This window comes from Pezoporus wallicus, unplaced genomic scaffold (genome assembly GCF_028554395.1).
Source record: "Pezoporus wallicus isolate ANWC-B61680 ecotype Strahan unplaced genomic scaffold, APGP_CSIRO_Pwel_v1 contig_13954, whole genome shotgun sequence".
Lineage (NCBI taxonomy): Eukaryota > Metazoa > Chordata > Aves > Psittaciformes > Psittacidae > Pezoporus > Pezoporus wallicus.
Genome location: NW_026638000.1, coordinates 1,135,688 through 1,157,500, shown reverse-complemented (window position 1 = coordinate 1,157,500; position 21,813 = coordinate 1,135,688). Strand labels below are relative to the sequence as shown.

Sequence of the window (21,813 nt, the reverse complement as noted above, 5' to 3'; positions counted from 1 at the left end):
GCCAGTCTTAGGCAGCTGGAAAGGAGAAGAACCCTTTATCACTAAGTGTATGGGTTTGCTTTAGGACCAGATAGATGTTTGTTTGAGGGCTCTGATAGCTCTATACTAAAGCAGGGTGTTCTTTCATTTTATCTTAGTGTTTAGGAAATCACCAGCTCATTTTTTGTTTCCTTTCAGAAATCCTTGCAGAACCCCTCTTGTCCTGACCATTCCAATCTCCCAGTCTTCAAGCAGCAATAACCTTTCCTCTTTCACCCATTTTCAGATGCTTGTTTTTGGCATCACCCAGCAAGGCTGAGCAGGGAGCTTGTGCTTGAGCTTTAACCCTTGTCTCCTCCAATTCCTCACTGTTTCAGGCTCTGCAAGTGTCAATAATTGCCATCCTAAGGAAGCCATAGGCAGCTGAGAAGATCTCCATTTAATCCATTTCTGGAAGGTAAAGAGGTGCTGTTGTCTTCTACCTTACATGAAGAAGAACCCAATTCTTGAGTCAATTTGCTTTGAAAGGCTTGGCCGGGGAAGGTTTCCTGAGGGCATGGGGCACAGCAAGGGGTACTTTAACACCAGTTTTCCTCATCATTTATCACCTGCAGTGTATTCTTACAACAGTATAACAGGAGATGATGTTCTCATTTTCTTCTCTTTCTTTTTCTTCCCAGCTTCCCCCAGAAATTAGGGAATTGTTCATATCTGTCTCCTTGGGATTTCAGTGGATCTCTAAAGTAGTGAATTAGCTATTGACAGAAATCAGAGACAAAAATAACACCTATTTGTAGATCATAGAATCTATTCTCTAAAAACAGACAATAAATCATGTTTAAGTAGTTTTCTATTTCTCAGGTGTAAAAGGCTGTAAGGTTTTAAGATGTTATAGGTTTTAAGATGTCCCTTCTCAGGTCAAAATGACACTGCAGCACTTCCACAAATGTTCTGTGCCTTCTGATGGATGAACATGAGCAGAAAGGAAAATGAGAAGTTAGACAATTTAACACCAGCAGTGTTCATTTTCTACAGTTTTGTCATTTACTTGCAAGAAACTTAATATATTTCTTCTATAGCTTTATGGCTACTTCTCGCTAAGCTCTAGAGACTGTAACATTCTGCTTAGTGAACTGAAATATCTGTCAATATAAAAGCATCTCCTCATAAAGGCATTGGGAACTGTTATGGAACATTGTTATGTACACTAGTATTACCTAAGGAATCATTGGGACTTTGTAGAGCAGACATTTGTTAGAGAGAGTGGAAAACAAAACTTCCAAATTAAAAATACAATTGCTCTTGATTTAATTCAATAAAATATTTCATCCTCTAACAAACTCATATGCATGGGGGAAGAAGTAATCCTGTGATGAGAAACAAAGAAAGAAAACACTTTGTCACTGCCTGGGCTCACCTGCTTGAGCTGTCTCCCTGTCTGTGAGACTGAAGCCTCATCTCCTCTCTGCACGTTATTTCTGCTCCCTTGGATCCGTACTGCTTCCCCCCTCTGCAAAACAGGCTCTGGGTCTTGTAACAGCAAACAAAGTATTCTTTGTGCTCTTTGGAAACCTTCATGTTTTATTGCTTTGCAAAAATAAACCTTCTGTCTTGGTAAAACGATGTGTAGACTGTTGTACCCAGGTCAAAGGAGAAGGAACTGGCTAACACATAGCAAACGTGTCACCTCCCCAGCCCCAACTCTCATCCCAACTTGGATCGGGAGGAGGGTGAGGAAGAGCAAGCCAATGAGAAAACACAAGGAGAGGCCTTGTAATTGTTTTCTAAAGGTCAGTTTCTTGCTAGAGCACTGATGTGAAACACAACCAGCTCCTCTGGGACACCTACAGCACAAGGTCCATCCATTCCTTGCGAGGTGTGACTCTAAACCAGCTTCACCTCCAGGCAAGTCATCAGGCAAAGAGCAGCCAGTGCTGGAGCCCTCTCTGTGCAAGGTAAGCCTCAGGAGCAGCTGTGCCGTTGTCGCCTCCATCACAGCCTCAAAGAGGAGGAAACCTTAGGAGAAACTTACAAATGATATGGATAGAAAACTGAGCCCATTGGGGAAAAGTTTGGTGGGAGTCAGGGGCACAGTGACATTCATTCCGGTAGAAACTGGGTTACTGCCTGTATTTCGATTCAGCTGCCTGTGATAACACAGCACACGCTATTTCCAGCCTCTTTTTATTCCTGTTCATACATTTCCCAGGTTTTTGGGCCATTGGCTTTATTCATGAGCTTAACAACAGCCAGTATTGTGTGCACTGTAAATATTAGAACTGTACTGAGCAGATAGCTGTGGCGTGTGGCTGCTGGTATAATACAAATATGCTTATTACTGTTAGAATTTCAGCAAGGAAAAACCCAGACAATATCATTGTGAGAAATGGGCTTTTTTTCTCCCCATCTTATTTACAGAGCTCACGGTTCACTGGTAAAGACTGTTAGGGCTGAAATTGCAAAAGGAACTCAACCTCAGCTATATTCGAAGACATTCCCCAAATGAAGCAGAGCACACTCGTAGTAACAGCAATAATAAGTTCACTGCAAGGCGTCCTCTGGAAGACTTGACAGCACTACAGAAATTACTTGCAGGCAATGCTGGCGCTCACATCTGATTTAATATCAGCATTCAGTACTTTATGTCATATTTGAGTAAAGGCTTGTAGATACAGGCGAGTGTCTGTCCAGCTGAAGAGCTGCTGGGAGCAAGCAGGGACAGGCCAAGGGGAACGGCTTGAACCTGAGAGGGGAGACTGAGATGAGCTCTTAGGCAGAAGCTCTTCCCTGTGAGGGTGCTGAGGCGCTGGCACAGGGTGCCCAGAGAAGCTGTGGCTGCCCCATCCCTGGCAGTGTTCAAGGCCAGGTTGGACACAGGGGCTTGGAGCAAGCTGCTCTAGTGGAAGGGGTCCCTGCCCATGGCAGGGGTTGGAGCTGGAGGAGCTTCAAGGTCCCTCCAACCCAAACAGTCTGGGATTCTGTGATTCTTAACCTCTGGGCCCTGCATGGGGGAGCACTGCCTGTGCCTGGCTGGGGGTCCTGTGCCTGAGGGGCTTTGGCTCCTGGGAAATACCCAAGCCAGGAGTTTCCACTCCGAGCTGCTGTCTGATGCTGGTCCTGGCTGCAGCCCTGGCCAAGCAATCTCACTGACCGTTGCCTCAGTTCCTCCCCTCTGTTAAACACAAAGAATGGTACCAGCGTGGTCCAGCTGCTCAGCTCAGGGGTGTGTTGAGAGCCAGCTAAAACCTCAGAGAAGTGTTTTGATTGGGAAGCTCTGACAATAAGGTCTGGTCTGTCTGTGGAGTAGCAGCTGTTATAAATGCATGATATTTTTTAAGGTAAGCTTGAACCCCCCAATTTATCTTAATGCACTGGGAATTAATTTCATTTTATTATATATAAGGCTGTAGAGGCACTTGCAGCAGTACATTAGCAGACTATTAAAGCACTTTATGTGGACATGACTAAATGCTCAGGTTGGTGACCTGAAGTGCTTTCATTTTTAACATGGCTTAAATCACTGAAATGTGCTTGAAACGAGGACATTTATTAGTCCTTGGCTTTCACAATAAGTTACTTAACAACAGCCATCTAATCAGAAATAGCCAGTAAGAAACCAAAGGCAGCTGAAATAGCCTTCACAAACAGGCTATAGGCTACAAAAGCCCAGGCAAATCCTGATGCATCACTTTTCCTGGTGGACTGAGAGTACCTGGAAGGGCTCTTACCTGATGTTCTCCATAGATGGTGATTTAAATTCCTCATCTGCCATGAGCACTGTAAGTGGGATGAAGCCTTTAGCTGTGCTGTTTGCAAAAAGCAATTGCTACAGAAGCTGCTCTGCCCTGTGAACAGGATCTGGGCAGGAGGAATATGCAGGAGTGGGAGATGGAGCATTTTGTGCTGGTGATGGGCTTTGGAGATACCTGACATATAAGAGCAAAGCTGGGTTCCTGACTTACCATATTTACTCTTTCAAGGTTCTCCAGGAGCCCCGATAAATCCTTGTGCTGAGGAGTGACTCTAATATGTAGAGGGCATGGAAGAGGAGGTAAGCAAGGCCAGTGGTTACTAGTATTTTTACCAGGATCACCCCAATTACATACAGTTTAGGCCATGTCTATTTCCTTGATATGAGTGGCCTGCAGAAAATAGAAAATAGATGGGAAAATGCCAGGAAATAAAGAGCTGTTACGTATATAAAGCCATTTGAATCACTGATGCACAGGAGGCAGCAGCCCTTTAAAAACCTGGTGGTTTTTAATTTTTTCAGACAATGCTATCAGATGCTCTCCTCATCATTTAAGATAAAGGTGAGAATATAATTCAGTGTGCAAGAAACTAAGCACCCCAGTCCCATTTGTTCGCATGCACCCATGTGAAACATGGACAGAAGGAGTACATATGTCAGCAGGCACGTACTCCAGAGCCTTGCAGGACTCCTGTGAGCTTTGTGCAGGACTGTGTAGGTGCATGAATTTATGCCTGCAAGTACCTAATGCTGAGATGGAAATGCTGAATCCACTGTCCCAGTATGTAATTTGCACTGATGATGGGAGAAGTGGAGTGGATCATCTCAAGGAGATGATGGTGTCCAGCAAGGGGGATGCTGCAGCATCTTCATGAGCCTGGCCCCTGCATCAGTTTATGGTGTATGACCTGCCTTGTGTAGAGTGATGTGCTTGTAACCATTAGTTGTTACTATTATCTCTCAGTTTCTATTCAATGCAGATTATTGAGTTTAATCAGTGAAATGAATTTGCTAATGAACTTGTTAATAAGCTTGCTGCAGCTAATGTTGTGGGGGTTTTCTGTTCATTTCTTTTGGTTATTGTTGTTCTCAGATATATAGATATAAAGCCGCTGCAGCTGCTTGGCAGCTTGGGTTTTTGCTTCAGGCACATAATGAGAATAAGTTCAGTTACAATTGTTCTGATGTAAAGAACAGTTAAGAGAAAATTTAGTAGCAATATCAGCTTAAGAGAGTTTGAGCTCATGACCTTTGCATTGCAGTGAAACCGGTTTAGCTGCCAGGCTGGCAGACTTTCATTCCCATATGTGAGATGTTCAGCTACTGGCACTGGGAGGACAGCTTTGGAAGAGCTCAGAAAGGATTGTTCCAACTCATTTATGTGCAGTTCTGTGTGCCCATTGGATAAATACAGCGTTACAGAGCATGTTCCGTGAGCATTAGTCACAGTCATAGTGTATGTATTGTAGAATCATAGAATCCCAGACTGGTTTGTGTTGGAAGGGACCTTAAAGCTCCTCCAGCCACGGGCAGGGACCCCTTCCACTAGAGCAGCTTGCTCCAAGCCCCTGTGTCCAACCTGGCCTTGAACACTGCCAGGGATGGGGCAGCCACAGCTTCTCTGGGCACCCTGTGCCAGCGCCTCAGCACCCTCACAGGGAAGAATATACATAGATAAAGATACAGAATTAATACATGTAATTGTTTGTGAAATATTTAGGAAACACAGACCAGATTTAGGGCATTCCCTGTGTTTTGAAGGGAGCCCTGTCCTCGGCAGCATGGGCGAGAGCTGGACATCACAGGCTTCAGCCCCCAGTATGCTTTGGGCCAGCCTCATCATTTACTTATACCAAGGAACACCTCAGGCTGGTACTTTCCTGGTGCAAGGTCCCAGTGTTGGTGCAGTTCACACCTTGGTTTACACAGGGCTTCCCTTTGCAAATATCAGCCCAAATTCCTGCAGGTCACTGAGCGTTCACATGGGGCTCTCAACCAACCTGCTCCTGGAACGACGGCGCTTGCTCAGGTCCATCCTGCCTGTGATTCCACAGCGTGTTCCTGGTGCCACCACATAATTCCAGAGCACAAATTCCTTGTCTGAGGAATGCTGCTGCAGTCTGCTGACATGGCTTCTTCCCACCTGGGGCCTTCCTGCTGAACAATATAACACAGCAATGAAGTGGGGAGATGAGATTCCTCTGGCTGCAGTCTGTGTCATGGTAACAGTGGCAGCAGGTTTTGGCCTTGACACCCTGTCAATTTTCTATCAAAGCACTGGAAAATAAGAAGCTGACTCCAAAAGCCTCTGTACTATTAGTACAGCACTCCTGGCTACCCACAGAGAGAGGCAAGGCTGTCAGACACCTCTGCACTAAACCCTGCTATCAGGGTGCTGCACAGAACAACTTTCTTTCCTGCATTCTCAGTAAATATTGTGAAACACCCTTTGCTTGGCAGAAACATGAAATTCACTTGTGAGAAGGAGAATTGCTACTGTAGATGTAGTAAACAGAGTTTTACACTGTTTGTATGCTCCAAGAGTATGATGTGCAGACAGACTCCACAACTCGTTAAAGTTGTAAAGTAGGTATGCTTTATTCAGCGCTGAGGCGCATGGGGGATTGCTCCTCCAAAAGCATGCGCACCTCAGCGTCATTTCCCTCTGCATTTATCCTCTAAAGTTATACTTATGCATGAGGTTGCACAACATGCCTATACATATTCATGTCCTATCCCTGCTCCGCATTATAATGAGCTGAAAGGTCCTTTGCGCTTGCGCAGTGCTTCCTGGTGGTCGTGGGCGAGGGTCTCAAGAAGAAGTCAACGAGTTTTCCTCAGGCCTGAACTTTTCACCTCTAGTTGCTATGCATGTTCCCTGGAGGCTTGGTCATTGTCTAAGGTGCAGAGCCAATTTCAGCCGGCCTGGGTGTCCAAAGGACTGGAACCAAGTCACGGCCCCTGCCTCTTAACAATAGCCATGTCCTTGCATCTTGTTCTAGCGCACACGGCAAGTACAATAAGCATGAACAAGCAGTAACATTGTTAAGTAAGCGGCTTAACCCTAGCCCCCCTGTACACCCTTTACATCAAGTACACACGAAGTTTACTTTAGTGTTCCAACAATGAAAAAGGAGTTTTGCACACCATAGTCAAAATGGAGATGGGCTGCGAATAGCTCTCCAAACAGGTTGGATGGCTGGAAGGAAAGCATCTATAGAGGGAGAACAGGTAAGGGCTGGGATGGAGTGCAGGGCAGCGCTAGGCTGGTCTCAACTGGTGTAGATGTGCCCAACCCCTTGTTAAATCCCACCTCTGCCAGGAATGACACAGTGCTTGGTCTTTTTCTGGCACTAGAGGATCCAAAGAGATCGTTCCCTGATTACTGTCCCTATCATCGTTTTTAGCACCTGCAAAAAGAAGAGGCAATGACACTTAAGTGTGAATGTGACACAGGCATGAGGTGAACAAATTATAGCTCTGAAATTCATTTCATCCTTTGAGATGAAAATGACCCATTTTGGCCAGACCTTTATCCTCGCTCCATGCACCCCCTGACCCTGTCAGGCACCTCATCCCACCCCAGGGCCCAAGGGCCCGCTCTGTTTCTGATGACACTTGCATTAACCCGATGGGTAGATGTCCTGACAGCTGCCACCATGGGTTTGCTCATTTCCAGGAGGTTTCAGCTTCTTGTCCCTTTCTAGAAGCATATTAAAACAGAGTCAATGCACGACAGGACACAGCCCTCACGCAAAGGGATTGCCTTGTGAAACGTTCCTGGAGCAAGGGCAAGAGCACGTTCATGAGCAAATCTGAAACTAGAGGTTGAAATTGTCTCCCACTGAGGTTAGAGCAGTGCAGAGAACTGATTTTCACTATGACCTGTGGGAAAAGTAACTGCACCTCACCCTTAATGTGCCACGAAAGCTGTTAGGTGCTTCCCACTCTATTATCATTGTAATCAGTACATTTTGCAAAAGAAAGGGATGCTCTTTAGGGTGATTACAGGGTTTTACTCTTTAGGATGAATACAGGGTGTTTTTTTTAACCTCACAGATCTAAAACCGAAAGTATTTTATCATAAATGTATAGCTCCCCTTTTGAAATGTGTGAAATGAGGGATTTAATTCCCATTCTGCCAGTGGATCAGTAACAATGTCTAACCAACACAAGCCAGCAATTTCCATAGGTTAGGGTTGGGTTTGGTTGAATGTAGCACCAAAGGTTATAGACAACAGCTTTTGGGGCCAAATCATCCATGACAATTGCATGAATATTTCCATCACTGCTGGTTCCAGGTCTGCAGTCTTTAGGGACAAGCTGGTTCCTGGCCACCAGCATGAGTACATCTGGGTTGGGGGCTCAAATGGAGCAGAGATTGCTTTGGAAAGGCAGAGGGAGAGCCTGAAACACAACTTGGAGCATTGTGTGCAGTTCTGGTGTCCTCAACATAGAAAGGACATGGAACTGTTGGAACAAGTCCAGAGGAGGCCACGAGGATGCTCAAGGGCTGGAGCACCTCCTGTATGAAGACAGGCTGAGGAAGTTGGGGCTGTTCAGCCTGGAGAAGAGAAGCTGCGGGGAGACCTCAGAGCAGCTTCCAGTATCTGAAGGGGGCCTGTAGGGATGCTGGGGAGGGACTCTTCATTAGGGACTGTAGTGACAGGACAAGGGGTAACGGGTTAAAACTTAAACAGGGGAAGTTGAGATTGGATCTAAGGAGGAAATTCTTTCCTGTGAGGGTGGTGAGGCACTGGAATGGGTTGCCCAGGGAGGTTGTGAATGCTCCATCCCTGGCAGTGTTCAAGACCAGGTTGGACAGAGCCTTGAGTGCCATGGTTTAGTGTGAGGTGTCCCTGCCCATGGCAGGGGGGTTGGAACTGGATGATCTTAAGGTCCTTTCCAACCCTAACTATTCTATGGTTCTAGGATTTTAACTTCGTGTTGTGTTTGCTCACCTTCACCAAGAGCCCTGCAGGAATTACTCTGGGCTTTTCCTTACACACTGGACAGCTGTCCTTATTTATGGCACCCTTTTTAACATCGTGAGGCTTCACCCTCACATATCATAAAGCTCAAACTAAAATGCCTTCACCTGAGCTTTCACGTGGAGTGAGCAAATGGTGGGAGATGAGCAATGACAACAGACTGCATTCTGCATCACAGTTAATGGTAAGCCAGAGTGTATCCTGACAGGTTTTATCTCCCACTGTATGAATAACATTTTGAAGACCATCCTTTAATGCTATTTTACACTAGGTTAGATAAGATTACTATCTACAGAAATGTTAAAAATGGTCAATGTCTGCATGCTCTTGATGGCCCTGACACAGGAGAAAAATAAATCCTTCTCATGCTGGTACAATTTGAGATAACCTACCTTCGATGTGACAACTGGCTTCACATCTCAGAGCCTGTGGTTCCACTTGTCTTTCTCCTGCTTTCACTGCTGAGAAAGAAGCACAGACACAGCAGTTCAAAAACCTCGTCAGATTTAGGCTAATTTGAGGTGAAGGAATAGGTGCTGTGGGTTGTAAGGTTGGAAACCAGTGTCTTCATGGAGAATACCTTGCTCAGCGCCTCACTTGTGTTCTCTGGGCATCAGTGTGGGCAGTGCGGATGTTGAAGGTGGCATCATGGCAAAACAAGTGTCCCTGGAAAGAGGCAGTTTCTAATGCACACAAGGTTCTAAAGGTGGAAAGTGAATCATAGAACCCCAGCCTGGTTTGTGTTGAAGGGACCTCAAAGCTCCTCCAGCTCCAACCCCTGCCACGGGCAGGGACCCCTTCCACTAGAGCAGCTTGCTCCAAGCCCCTGTGTCCAATCTGGCCTTGAGCACTGCCAGGGATGGGGCAGCCACAGCTTCTCTGGGCACCCTGTGCCAGCGCCTCAGCACCCTCACAGGGAAGAGCTTCTGCCTAAGAGCTCATCTCAGTCTCCCCTCGGGCAGGTTAAAGCCATTCCCCTTGGCCTGTTCCTACATCCCTTGTCCCAAGCCCCTCTCCAGGTTTCTTGTAGCTTCTTTAGGACCTACAAGCATTCCCACCAGCATTCCCATGGGCAGATATTAGATTGCCCCCCTAGAGCTGAAAAATGCTCAACTTCATAACACATCCATGCAGGTAAACGCTGTGCTGTTCGCTGAGCTCTGTCTCAGTGTTGGTTACTGTCAGTTGATGAGGCTGAGGAATAGGATGCCCTCATCATGTGCCTTTTCCTAGGATGTTGAAAACCCCACTGAGCAGCTGCAGGTCCATGATGAGTGTACTTGGAGTGTGATATCCATGGCAGTAGTCATGGGAATGTGTGGCTTACACCTGGCAAGCAGCAAAGCAAGGGTGCTGATAGCAGGTGGCAGTGCTGGGATATGAACAGCCCCCTTCATAGGAAGGGTTCATATGTATCACACTGCTCTGCTACCTTAAGTGAATGTGTTTAGTTTATGAATAGGGGAAAATGGACACGTTTATGAAAGAAATAAAGAAAACTGGGGGACAAAGGACTTTTCACCTTGCAAGAAAGGGATGAATCTTAAAGGAGAAGAAGAGATGGATTGGGAGCTCATTTCTGAAGGTTAGGATGGTTTTCCTTTTCCTTTTGTTTCTCCTCCATTCATTTCAATGAGAATTGCAGAGAATAATAATCTACTTGTTTTGTCTGTGTGATAATTACATTGATAATTTAGTATGATTTCAATAATCAAATTCAGCGTGTTTTGTATTTCAGAGTGTGAGAAAGAGTTTTCTTTAATCTCCAAAGATGCATATTCATGATGCCATTATAGATACAGCTAAAGAAATTACAGTAGCATTGTCTGCTTCAAACAAGTCAGCCATTGCCTGCTGTTTTTAAAGAAGATGAAACAGTCAAAACACGAGATGATTGATTTGTACTTTCAAAGTTCACCTCTTCTCACTTTGGTAATGGATTTCTTTATCTACCAACAGCTATCCCTGTCATTTAACATCTGCCCACTGCAACCAATGCTCAGGTTTAAGTGCTGTGTCAAGCAAATTCATGCCTCCATCTTCTTCTGCCATCTCTAACTCATGTTTTGTTCTTTCTGCCACAGCAGAACAGGTCCTTGGTGTGCTACCATGTGTCTTGCGCCTTCACGGGTGTGCTGTGAGCTGTCCTGAGCGCCAGGCTCAGGATACAGCCAGGGGATGATTCTGCTTCCCAGGACATGAGCCATGGCACGTCCTCACTGCCACCTTCCTGCCTGGGTTTCTGTTATATTTATTGTCTCTGCTGGGCTTCATATGGTAAGTGCAGGAGCCCCATTTTGTGTGCTGCTATTTGTTTTCTTGGCATTGTGTATCCCTGTTTTCCAGATTACTGTATGTGTGTTTGGAGCTACAGTTATTGTTAAATGAGCAAACACAATGGTTGTGTTTGAGAGACAGAATGCAAGAACAGACCCAATGAAGACTATAGGGAGTTTTGGTCAGTGAATAGAATCATAGACTCACATGATGGTTTATGTTGGAAGGGACCTTAAAGCTCATCCAGTTCCATCCCCTGCCACAGGCAGGGACCCCTTCCACTAGAGCAGCTTGCTCCAAGCCCCTGCGTCCAACCTGGCCTTGAATAGCTCATAAGAAACCTCACTGCAGTTCACAAGATAAAGAACCCATGATAGAATCTCAGAACCATAGAATAGTTAGGGTTGGAAAGGACCTTAAGATCATCCAGTGCCAACCCCCCTGCCATGGGCAGGGACACCTCACACTAAACCATGGCACCCAAGGCTCTGTCCAACCCGGCCTTGAACACTGCCAGGGATGGAGCATTCAGAGCTTCCCTGGGCAACCCATTCCAGTGCCTCACCACCCTCACAGGAAAGAATTTCCTCCTTAGATCCAATCTAAACTTCCCCTGTTTCAGTTTGAGCCCGTTACCCCTTGTCCTATCACTACAGTAGCTAGGATAGGAAGCAGCTCAGATTTTTATGACAGCATATTTCTGTGTTGGATGTTAACATTTGCTGGGTCAAGATTTAACTAGTTTATTGTGCAAGATAATGAAAATACCCTAGGAAGTGGCTTTATGGAAGAGTATTTTCCTTTGAAGGATAAAAACATCAAGTCTATTCTAGCAGTATGAAAATTAGCGTACAATAGGTCAGATATCTGCAATTTTGTTGAGTTTAAAATTAAATCTGTTATATATTACCATGCATTAATGCCAATTGCATTTGTTAAGAGAGGTAGCCACAGGATAGCAACTGACATATTCTGGGGAGGCAGAATTTAATAGCGGCAAAGCCTGATTTTCTTGTGCTTTGTGACCCTGCCGTGGTGTTGCCATTTGGAAACCCACAGCATAGGGTGGAGAAAAACTCAAGATTCATGGAAAAATACATTATTTTCCATGAAAATTGGCTGATATTTAAGTAGCAGCCTTCCAGTATTTGAAGGGGGCCTATAGGGATGCTGGGGAGGGACTGTAGTGATAGGACAAGGGGTAATGGGTTAAAACTTCAACAGGGGAAGTTTAGAGTGGATATAAGGAGGAAATTCTTTCCTGTGAGGGTGGTGAGGCACTGGAATGGGTTGCCCAGGGAGGTTGTGAATGCTCCATACCTGGCAGTGTTCAAGGCCAGGTTGGACGAGGCCTCGAGTGCCATGGTTTAGTGTGAGGTGTCCCTGCCCATGGCAGGGGGTTGGAACTGGATGATCTTAAGGTCCTTTCCAACCCTAAGTATTCTATAGTTCTATGATTTTATGAAAATGCTATATTAGAATCAGTTGGACCAGCCACAGATTAAGGTGTGGTGTCTAAGAAGAGACAAGAATCCAGCTGAGAAAACCAGAGTTAACAGATATGTCCATCATTTAATGTAAATTCCTTAGGTATTTTTGATGCTTTTGTTCACAAATTGTCTTGAAATAGCTCATGAATTGACTCAATTATACTTTATATATAGTGCTTTAGTCACTATGCCAGTTTTGTAGGTAGGTTTTTACATGTGCTAGGAGAGATACTTGCTGTCTGTGACTGTGAAACGCTGTTTGGTGGGTGGTTTTCTTTCCATCCATTGGAAGGATGCAAACTTTAGGCTTTCTGCATGAACAGTTTTACACATGCTTCCAGAATGTATTCACCATTATTGCAATGTAATGTTTGCTCACAGCAATACCTCAGGAATTGGATTAGAATTCAAATAAAAGAAGCAGAATTAAAACACATTTTCACACGAATGGGTAATTTATGCCTTGATGGAAAGCTGGGCAAACCAGTATAACTGAAATAACAGCAGGAAGGGGCTGGATAAATTATTTATCCTCTGCATACATATCAGTATTTATATATATGTGTGTTATTGAGCTGAGTGTGGAAAACCCTTTGCTAGTTTCTTGCCTTTGTACAGAATTCCTTTTCAAACTGGAAATAGGGTTTCCCAGTCTGGTGGGTTCCCAACAGCTGAATTAAGGGCAATCCCTATTGTGCTTTTCTTCTTCTTTCTTTTGCTTCCTTTTTTTTTTATCTTCCTTTCCTTTTTAATTCCTTTTTTTAGTTACTGGCAGAGCCTGAGTGGAAAAGGAGAACACAAAATTCATTGCACAGAGCAAAGCCTCACTTGTACCTCTGGCCAAGCCGTCTATTGTCATTGTACTCCATTTAGAGTTAAACTGATGTGTAATCCCTAGGGAATTTAGTCCATTTGCTGTAAAGGCAGAGCTAATGCAGAGCAATTCCTAAGTGTGCTACTCAGGGAGGGTTTTTTAGCTGCTTCTGGTTGATTCCTTATGGAGAAGTGTTTCTAATAAACGCTGGTGGTTGAAATGCAGAATCAGATTTTTCCCTTCCATTTTATCCGAGGCAATTAGTTATTTAATTAAGGAGCTTTTACCAGTGGCTGAGAGGAGGTACAATGGTTGCATTTCTTCAGCTTCAGCCATCAAAGACTTTTAGTTCATGCTTTAAATGGGGAAAAGATTTCCCCAATGGGTAAATACCTGGCAGCGTTTAGATTAATTATTGTGTGTATTTAAAAGTATTGTGGGCGTATTTAAATGAATAAATAAATAAAAGAAGAATGCTTAAAAGGCAAGCTATGGCATAGCTAACATGACTAAAACTATTTCAAAACCACCCCAGTTTATTATCAGATGCCTTTCAAGCGATATTATATATTGGCTCCTGAGATAGGATGTTTTGTCTACCAGCTCTCTAAATTTTGCTTGGTTCAGGAGAAGTACGGGAGTAAATTTGAATTAATACATTAATTCTTAACATCTTAGCTACGTTTTGGAGCATGAGGGCTGAAGCTGAGAGCACCGAGTGCCTGAGGAAGGCAAATATCATGGGCAGGAGGAGAAACCTGCCTTTAATCCGTGCTTTGTAACAGAGGATCCATGGGAGTGAGAAGCCCATTGCAGGGAGCAAAGGACCCCATGGACGATACACTCAGGGCCATCAGGGCCTTTAGAGGCACCAGACACCATTCTGTGAACATCAGAAATGCGTGTCCATGGGCTGGGATGTATTCTGCAAAGTCTGGCAGACAAACACCTGGCTGTCCTAAGGAGTTACTGACTTTACCCTGGACGTGGAGTTGACCTCTAGCTACGTAACACGCCTGAACGCTACAGACCACTCCAAATAACACATTAATAATGCACAAGCAATCTGTAACTCATACAACGACATTCAGGGTTAGAATGAAGCTGTTACTATCTCTTGCTTATTTCCCCCCAGGTTAACTTTCTGTACTTGCAGCTGCCGTTTCAGAACCCTCCACACAAGTGCCAGTCCACCTGTGTTCAGGTTAGTCTGATGTTCCCAATATTTGCTCCTTATACCCTGCCTCCAGCAGCCCCTTCTACACGCTTCAGTTTGGTGCCTTATTGCTCCACAAAGTCCTGCTTTGCTTTTGCAGTGTCCTCTAGCACTTTACCAAGCTCTCTCCTCCCATTTTTCCTTGCTATTTATCACAAAGTCTTTTAAATTCCATTTATATGTAAAGGATGCAAACTGCTGCATGGACCTTCAAGCACTGCCCTTGCCATAGGTATCAGCCGTGTTTCTCTGCTGGCAGGATACTGCTGCCTTGTGATTTCCTGAGCAATGTAGCTCATAATTCATCTTTTTTCACATGTAAAAGTCAACAGCCTCAGCAAGGACAGGAGGGCACGAGCGGGACTTGGCAACTAGGCAGGTGATGCATGGAAAGACATGGAAAACTCCAAGACAGGCCCAAGGAAAGGGGAAATCAACTCTTTAGAAAAGGAAACATCAGCATTAGTTTTGCCTGTGTGTTTTATAGCTAGTTCTCGTCATTTATAATTACGCAAGCAGTAGTGATTTATGCTTGAAAAGAGAAATATTTAGTGAAAGTATCACAGAATCCCAGCCTGGTTTGTGTTGGAAGGGACCTCAAAGCTCCTCCAGCTCCAACCCCTGCCACGGGCAGGGACCCCTCCCACTAGAGCAGCTTGCTCCAAGCCCCTGTGTCCAACCTGGCCTTGAGCACTGCCAGGGATGTGCTGAGTAGTGAATGCTTTTACTGTGTTTTTAAATACATAGCACTGACAAGATGAGGGTGCGAGCAACCAGCCCTGGTTTGATGGAACCTTGAGCTGTTTCACTCACCTCCCACCTCTCACGTTTGTCCCCAGCATCACAAAACCAAAGGAGCGGCACAGTTGCCCACCTCATGCCAGTCACCATTTCCTTCCACACCAGTGTGCACGGTGCAGATGTGGGTTCCACACAAGCTCTGCTTTCCATTAATTGTTCCATGTGTAAATTGCTTCTCCATGAAGCTCTGCAGAGTGATCCCTTGGGACTCCATGAAGCTCTGCATCCAGACAGGGTGATCCCTTGGGATAACTGTTTCTCGGCTTATAAAAAAGCCTGGAAAGCCCAGCTGAAGAGATGGCATTCATTTGTTGATTAAATTAACTCGCAAGGAGATTGAAGAGCTTCACCTTGTGAAGTTGCTAACCATTTTTCCCTGCAGAGGGAATGAAAATCTATTAGGCCACACTGGAGTGCATCCTACTTGAGAAGGCACCAGCCCCTTCCAGTGGCAAGTGAGAAACTGCAGAGAGCTTAAATGTGGAGAGATCATCACAGCCTGTACAGGGAGTAAAGCTGAAAACTTCCTTTTAAGTAGATTTCCTTACCTAAATAGCAAAATTAATGAATCAAGAGCATGCTGGATTGGCATTTTCATATAAATCTTGCTCTTTTGCAAGCTAACATGGGATTACTGTTTGAAGTATGGCATAAAGAGGATGTTCCCAGCATGCTACAGAGATGGAGAGATGAACAGGTAGGTTTGGTTTGGAAAAACACTCATTTTGAAGTTGTGTTCTAAGGCACAAATCTGGCCCATATATCTGTCCAGCACAGAGGGGTGCTCTGCTATCTCCACGCCGGGAGCAGCGGGGTGGGAAGAGTCTTTTGGGACTGGAACATTCCAGCCCCTAATCCTCACGGGATGCTTTGGGTAAGGACTAAACAGGGGAAGGTTTGTGCCACGGGGCTGCTCAGGCAGTTGGCGTATCTTCAGGAGTGCCTGTGGGCAGAGCTGAGATGTGAAATTGCAGGTGAAGACTTCCCACAATCCGCTTGTTTCACTCCAGACTTCAGCAAAAGAAAAGCTGGATTGATCCAGGTCACTTTAGGGGAAAAACAATGCACTTCTAGAAATTTCTCCTATGATCATATCCACCGACCCTTATTCTCTAACCATGTTCAGTGAAGCTCGAACAAGCTCAGCTTCATCCTTTGCTTAAAAATGGTCTGGTAAAATGAGATTGTAAAGAAATATCCCTAGGTGCCAGCAACTGGAGTAAAATGCTGGTGAGCTGAAATCTGTCAATAAGACCATAGGTTCTTTATGTTTTCCCCTGCTGTCTTAATATCAAAGTAAATATTAATTACCTTTAATTCCTTAATTCTGGGTTCAGGACTGAATGTTTCCATACAAGAAATTAAAGTCAAGTTGTGCTCTTTATTCCTGGCGTGGCTCTGCTCTGTAAAGCTCCAGAAGCAAGGCTGCACAGCCCAGGGCCCTTGGAGAGGGTGTCATTCCTCATCAGTGAGATCTGCATCACCAAACCCTTGTTTACCTGCGCTCCCCTGGTGATTGATGGTGGTGGGGGCAGTGGATGAAGGAAACGGCTATAGCTGACACTGTCCATCATCAGATATTAAACTGCACTGCCTGGAGATGCTGTGAGTCAGGACTTCAGTTTCTTAAGTACCAAAATTAATGACTCTCTTTCTTGGCTGATGATAGCTCTGGGTCTAATTAGTTTCCTGTCACACCGAGCAGCAATTGCAGAAGAGGAAATAGTGGGGAAAAGCAAATGAAGCTCAGGTAAAAGATGCATTAATTAAAAGCTTAATTTACTGTGGCCATATTTCTCTCTTCAGATTTCCTGTTTTCCTCATTCAGGGCAAATCAAGCCCAAGTCTGCCATTGTATTCACTTAGAATAGAAAATGTGTAAGATTAGATTTCTACAAGACAATACCTATTTCAAGGTAATACTGGGACAATGCACATCTTTAACCTATCATAATCGCAAACTGAACAGCCCAGAACAGTGCATTAGGCAACCAATTACCTGAAACAGGACACGGAGTGATGGCTCTTTTCCTGACAGTGATTCAAGACTCTTCTATTTTTAAAACAACAAGTGTGTTGGGCAGGTAGATAGGAGAAGGTAAAGTGTTTGGACTTCATTAGACATTGAAGCTTTGCTGTCCTTGCTCCAGCCCAGCTAGCTGTGCTGCAGCCGTCTGCTATGGGTTGGGGACAAGGGCAAGTTGGACATAGGGGTTGGAGCAAGCTGCTCTAGTGGAAGGTGTCCCTGCCCGTGGCATGGGTTGGAGCTGGAGGAGCTTTGAGGTCCCTTCTAACACAAACCAGGCTGGGATTCTATGACATGGGGTCTACCAGGTGCTGTGTTGTTCCAAAAGCAGCTGGGCATGGCCTGGGACAGAACGTTGGTCCTCATGGTGTGCATGACACTGAGCTACACTACTGCCTTCCATGGGAGCCTTGCAATTAGCACTGACACTGTGGTTTTAGCTTGACTTCATGACATCTGACATCCTCAGTAACTCAGATGGAAATATTTAGGTGGCTAAGACAGCTACAGCCTGTGGTTCACCCAAGTGTGCCCATTTGAAATGGGGGGAAGGGAAAAGACTGTTTCAGGCAACCAAAGACAGATCTACTTTGAGAAAAAAGAAGTTGATGATTGGCTGAGACTTGAGTTTGCTGCCTGAGCACTTACACAATGTGAAAAACTTCAATGGTGAGTCAATTCCTCACTTTGAGATGCCTGCTATTCCCTAGCAGAGCACCTTGCCCCATATACTCTGGAAGGCGTAAACCAAAATACATCTTCTCCACGTATTGCAGGAGAAAGCCTTTCCTGGGAATATTAGTGACTTTACAGCTGGAGAAAATACATTATGTTTTCCCTAAGTAACGTAGCTTATAGTGAGAATCTGATTTTAGATTCCTTCTGTCACCTCTAAATCTTTGCTCCATGTCTTCCCCAACTTGATTGAAGGGTGTATTTAACTATCAGGAGTCACATTTGTATGGACAGATCTTTCATCAACAAAGCATATGTCTTTTGGGTTTGTAATTGTTGAAATCCCATTGCTTCTCATCGTTGAGTAACCGAACACATAAAGTACATCTGCAGCACACATCTGCAGCTCGTGATGGAAAGCGGGCGCAAGGAGGTGGTGCCTTTGCAAGGAGGGATGTGTGTAGAGATAGATGTTCCCTCCAATTTTTATTTTCAGCTCCTAAAATATAAGGCAAAAACCTTTTCCCCATCAGGCCTGGAGTTATGAATCCTCATTAATATTTGTGCGTTTTCCCTTGGGAATCTGCTGTATCTGCTCCTCAAAGTGCTTGCTGGGATCTGCTCCTCGCCAGTGCACGGCTCTTGATGCCTGTTCCAGGGGACACCCCAATTCTTGCATTGTAGAGGCTTCAAAGCACAGATCCTGTTGTGCTCAAGCTTTTGTTATCAACAGGGAACTTACCACAACCGTGGGGTGAAGTGTCCTTGTTAGTGCAGTTGATGCCAAACCCACACTCCAACCCGGTGAAAACGCAGCCCTTGGAAGCAGTTTTCTGTTGGTTTCCCCTTTGAACAAAGTCTGAATCAGTCTGTGCAAGAAGAATGAGATGTGAGGGGGAATTTGTTCTTTGCCAGGTTTCTTCAGCAATCGGACTTCAGGTGGGAACTGCTCCCATTTTGGTTTTTTTTGTGATTTCTAATAGAGAGAACGCTTTGGGAATCCACTTGCTCTTTTCAGGGGCTAAAAATGAGACACTTTCCACAATCACAGCACAGCTATGGCAGCAGCAGATTTCTCCTGTCTGATGTACTAACTATTCCACACTGTGTAAAGAAACAGTGAATAAACAAGATAGAAAGTGCTTGATATAGCTATTTAGATGGCCAAAAGCCTCCCACAGAGCATTGCTAGTGAGGAATAACATAGTGCCAGGGTGAGAGGTAAGGTACTTTGATGCAGAGGGCAGAGGGAGGAGGAGACAGGTGGTGTGAGTCAGGGTCAGAGTTACCCCATGTGTCCTTAAATACTGGGGGGAGACTTAAAGAGAGAGGCTGCTGAGTGTGCCTGTGTGAGATAGTTCACTTAGGTTGACTAGGAAGACCGAAGTAAACTTCCAAAGGCTTTACTAAAGCATGAGGGAGGACAGCAGCACGGCAGATTAAATGCTGTGCTGACAAAGGCAAGAGAGTGCACATTAGGAAAATCTGAACTACTGCTCACTGGTGGCTTCTAAATTAGCTCCGAAAGTCACGAAAAAGAGTTGGGCATCACTGTGGAGAGTTAATAAAAATACCTGCTGAGTAGGCAGCAGCTTGTGAGAAAACACCAGCAAAACGTTTGGATGTTGAAAGACTTGGAGCAGAAATTGCACCTGAAATATGACGATGCCACCATGAACATACGTGTGAGTGCCTTGGTTCAGACGCAGTGGTCCTACTGTTGTGTATGAAGCAGTGGCAAAGGAAAAGCCTGTTGGTTAGAGATGGGAGTCCCCATGGGGAATTCGTGCTGTAATTCTTATTATTGTTAGTGTGGGCTGCACCCCCAGTGCATGAGCAGCAGGGCCAGGGACCCCCCCTGCAGCCCTGATCCAGTTCTGGGGCAGCAGCACAAGAGGGACGTGGAGCTGTTGGAGAGAGGCCAGAGGAGGCCATGGAGATGCTGCGAGGGCTGGAGCAGCTCTGCTCTGGAGCCAGGCTGAGAGAGCTGGGCTGGGGCAGCCTGGAGAAGAGAAGGCTCCTGAAGGGGAGACCTGAGAGCAGCTCCAGTGCCTGAAGGGGCTGCAGGAAAGCTGGAGAGGGGCTTGGGACAAGGGATGTAGGGACAGGCCAAGGGGAATGGCTTTAACCTGCCCAAGGGGAGACTGAGATGAGCTCTTAGGCAGAAGCTCTTCCCTGTGAGGGTGCTGAGGCGCTGGCACAGGGTGCCCAGAGAAGCTGTGGCTGCCCCATCCCTGGCAGTGTTCAAGGCCAGGTTGGACACAGGGGCTTGGAGCAAGCTGCTCTGGTGGAAGGGGTCCCTGCCCATGGCAGGGGTTGGATCTGGAGGAGCTTTAAGGTCCCTTCCAACCCAAACCAGGCTGGGGTTCTGTGATTCTATACATATTTAAAATTCAAGTGTGTTTTGATAACTACCCAAATAACATTCCAAAAATCAATAAAAGAGAGCCATAAAGTCACAGGTTGGATTTCACCCCTGAACATTTGGTCCAAAGCCCTGCTGAGTGCAGGGCCAATGTCAGGACACTGCTCAGCACCTTGTTCAGTCAAGTTTTGATTATCCTCAAACCTTGTGTACCAGGAATTTCCTGCTCGGTCTGTTACTGCTCCATTACAAAGCTGGTCTTCAGTCCATAAATTTATTTTATTCCAACTGGTACATGAAGAGTCATAAACCAATTTATGAGCTGAGAAATGCCCGTCTTGCTGCCACAGCCATTTGACATATGTCAGCTGCAATTCTGGCTTTCCTAAAGCCTCTGTGAGGCTTTTTGGGAGGGAGATGAGCTGTGATAGGGCTTCAGATGAATGAAGCTTCAACACAAATAGAAGAGATGTCTGATATGTTTATTGGAGTCAAATATTACCAAGTATTTAAAAGGCTCCTCTGTTACCAGTGCACATACTTGGTATCTGCTCGGAGGGGGAGAAGTTGGTCTGGGTGGTTCAAAGGGGCTTTTCGGTGCACAGCCTTTCATCACGCCTATAGCACGGGGCTGTGCCTGTCTTGCAGAGCACCCCCTCACCTTTGCACCCCCTGACATCAGCAGAGCAGCAAGGTGGGGAAATAATGAGATCAAGAAGTTTCTGCCATCTGCTCAATGGGACAGGGCTTGGGTGATCTCCCTGTAGCAGTTCTGGCTTCCCTCCTAATGACAGCAGCCTTGTTAGGACTCCGACATCTCCTCAGCGATGCACGCTCTGCAGGGCTGGCTCAGCCTCTGCCACAACCAGCTCGACATCTTGTTCAGCATCTGATCAAGCACCACATGGCTCTTGGCTCCTTCAGGAGGAGCAAAAAGCAAAAGAAGGGCTTGGCTGTGAAATCATCTGCTCCCAATTACAGTCTCCTTTGAATGTCTCTTAAACTAGTGAATGATTTATGCTCAGTTTATACCTTCTGCAAGAGCTTGGGCTGCTGTGGCACTGAACTATCTATTTGCCTTCAGTGTGGTCCAGTCCCTCTGCAACCTGCTCTGTCCTCAGCCTCTGCTGTGCTCAGTTCCTTCTCTCTAAAAGCATTTGGAGTTTTTCAGCTGCGGAAAACCTCTTTTGCCCCACAAATTGTCCCCAGAGCCCTGCACACCTCCAGACCCCATCCATGCTGCTGCCTCTGCATCCTCAGGATCTCCATCCTTTGCTGCTTCTCTTGGTGCTTTTTAACCCTGCCATCCAGCCTGGTCTCTTTTCCTCCTTAAACAACCTGTGCCCAGAATTCAGCCTAATTTTACCCCATCCATCCCAGGGTTTTTCCCTCAGGTCTTTAAGATTTTATTCTGTTTCTGCTATTTTG

The 21,813-nt window shown here is 45.5% G+C and overlaps 1 long non-coding RNA gene across 1 annotated transcript in view; it reads left to right on the top strand.

Annotated features, from left to right (window-relative positions):
• The window catches only part of LOC130598827 (uncharacterized), a 9,145-nt gene extending 5,115 nt beyond the window's left edge, over positions 1–4,030 (top strand). Inside the window, exons 3-5 of the long non-coding RNA XR_008972093.1 lie at positions 357–436; positions 1,830–1,934; positions 3,960–4,030. This is a non-coding gene — a long non-coding RNA (uncharacterized LOC130598827). The remainder of the gene's footprint in view (positions 1–356; positions 437–1,829; positions 1,935–3,959) is intronic.
• The last annotated feature ends 17,783 nt before the right edge of the window (positions 4,031–21,813 follow it).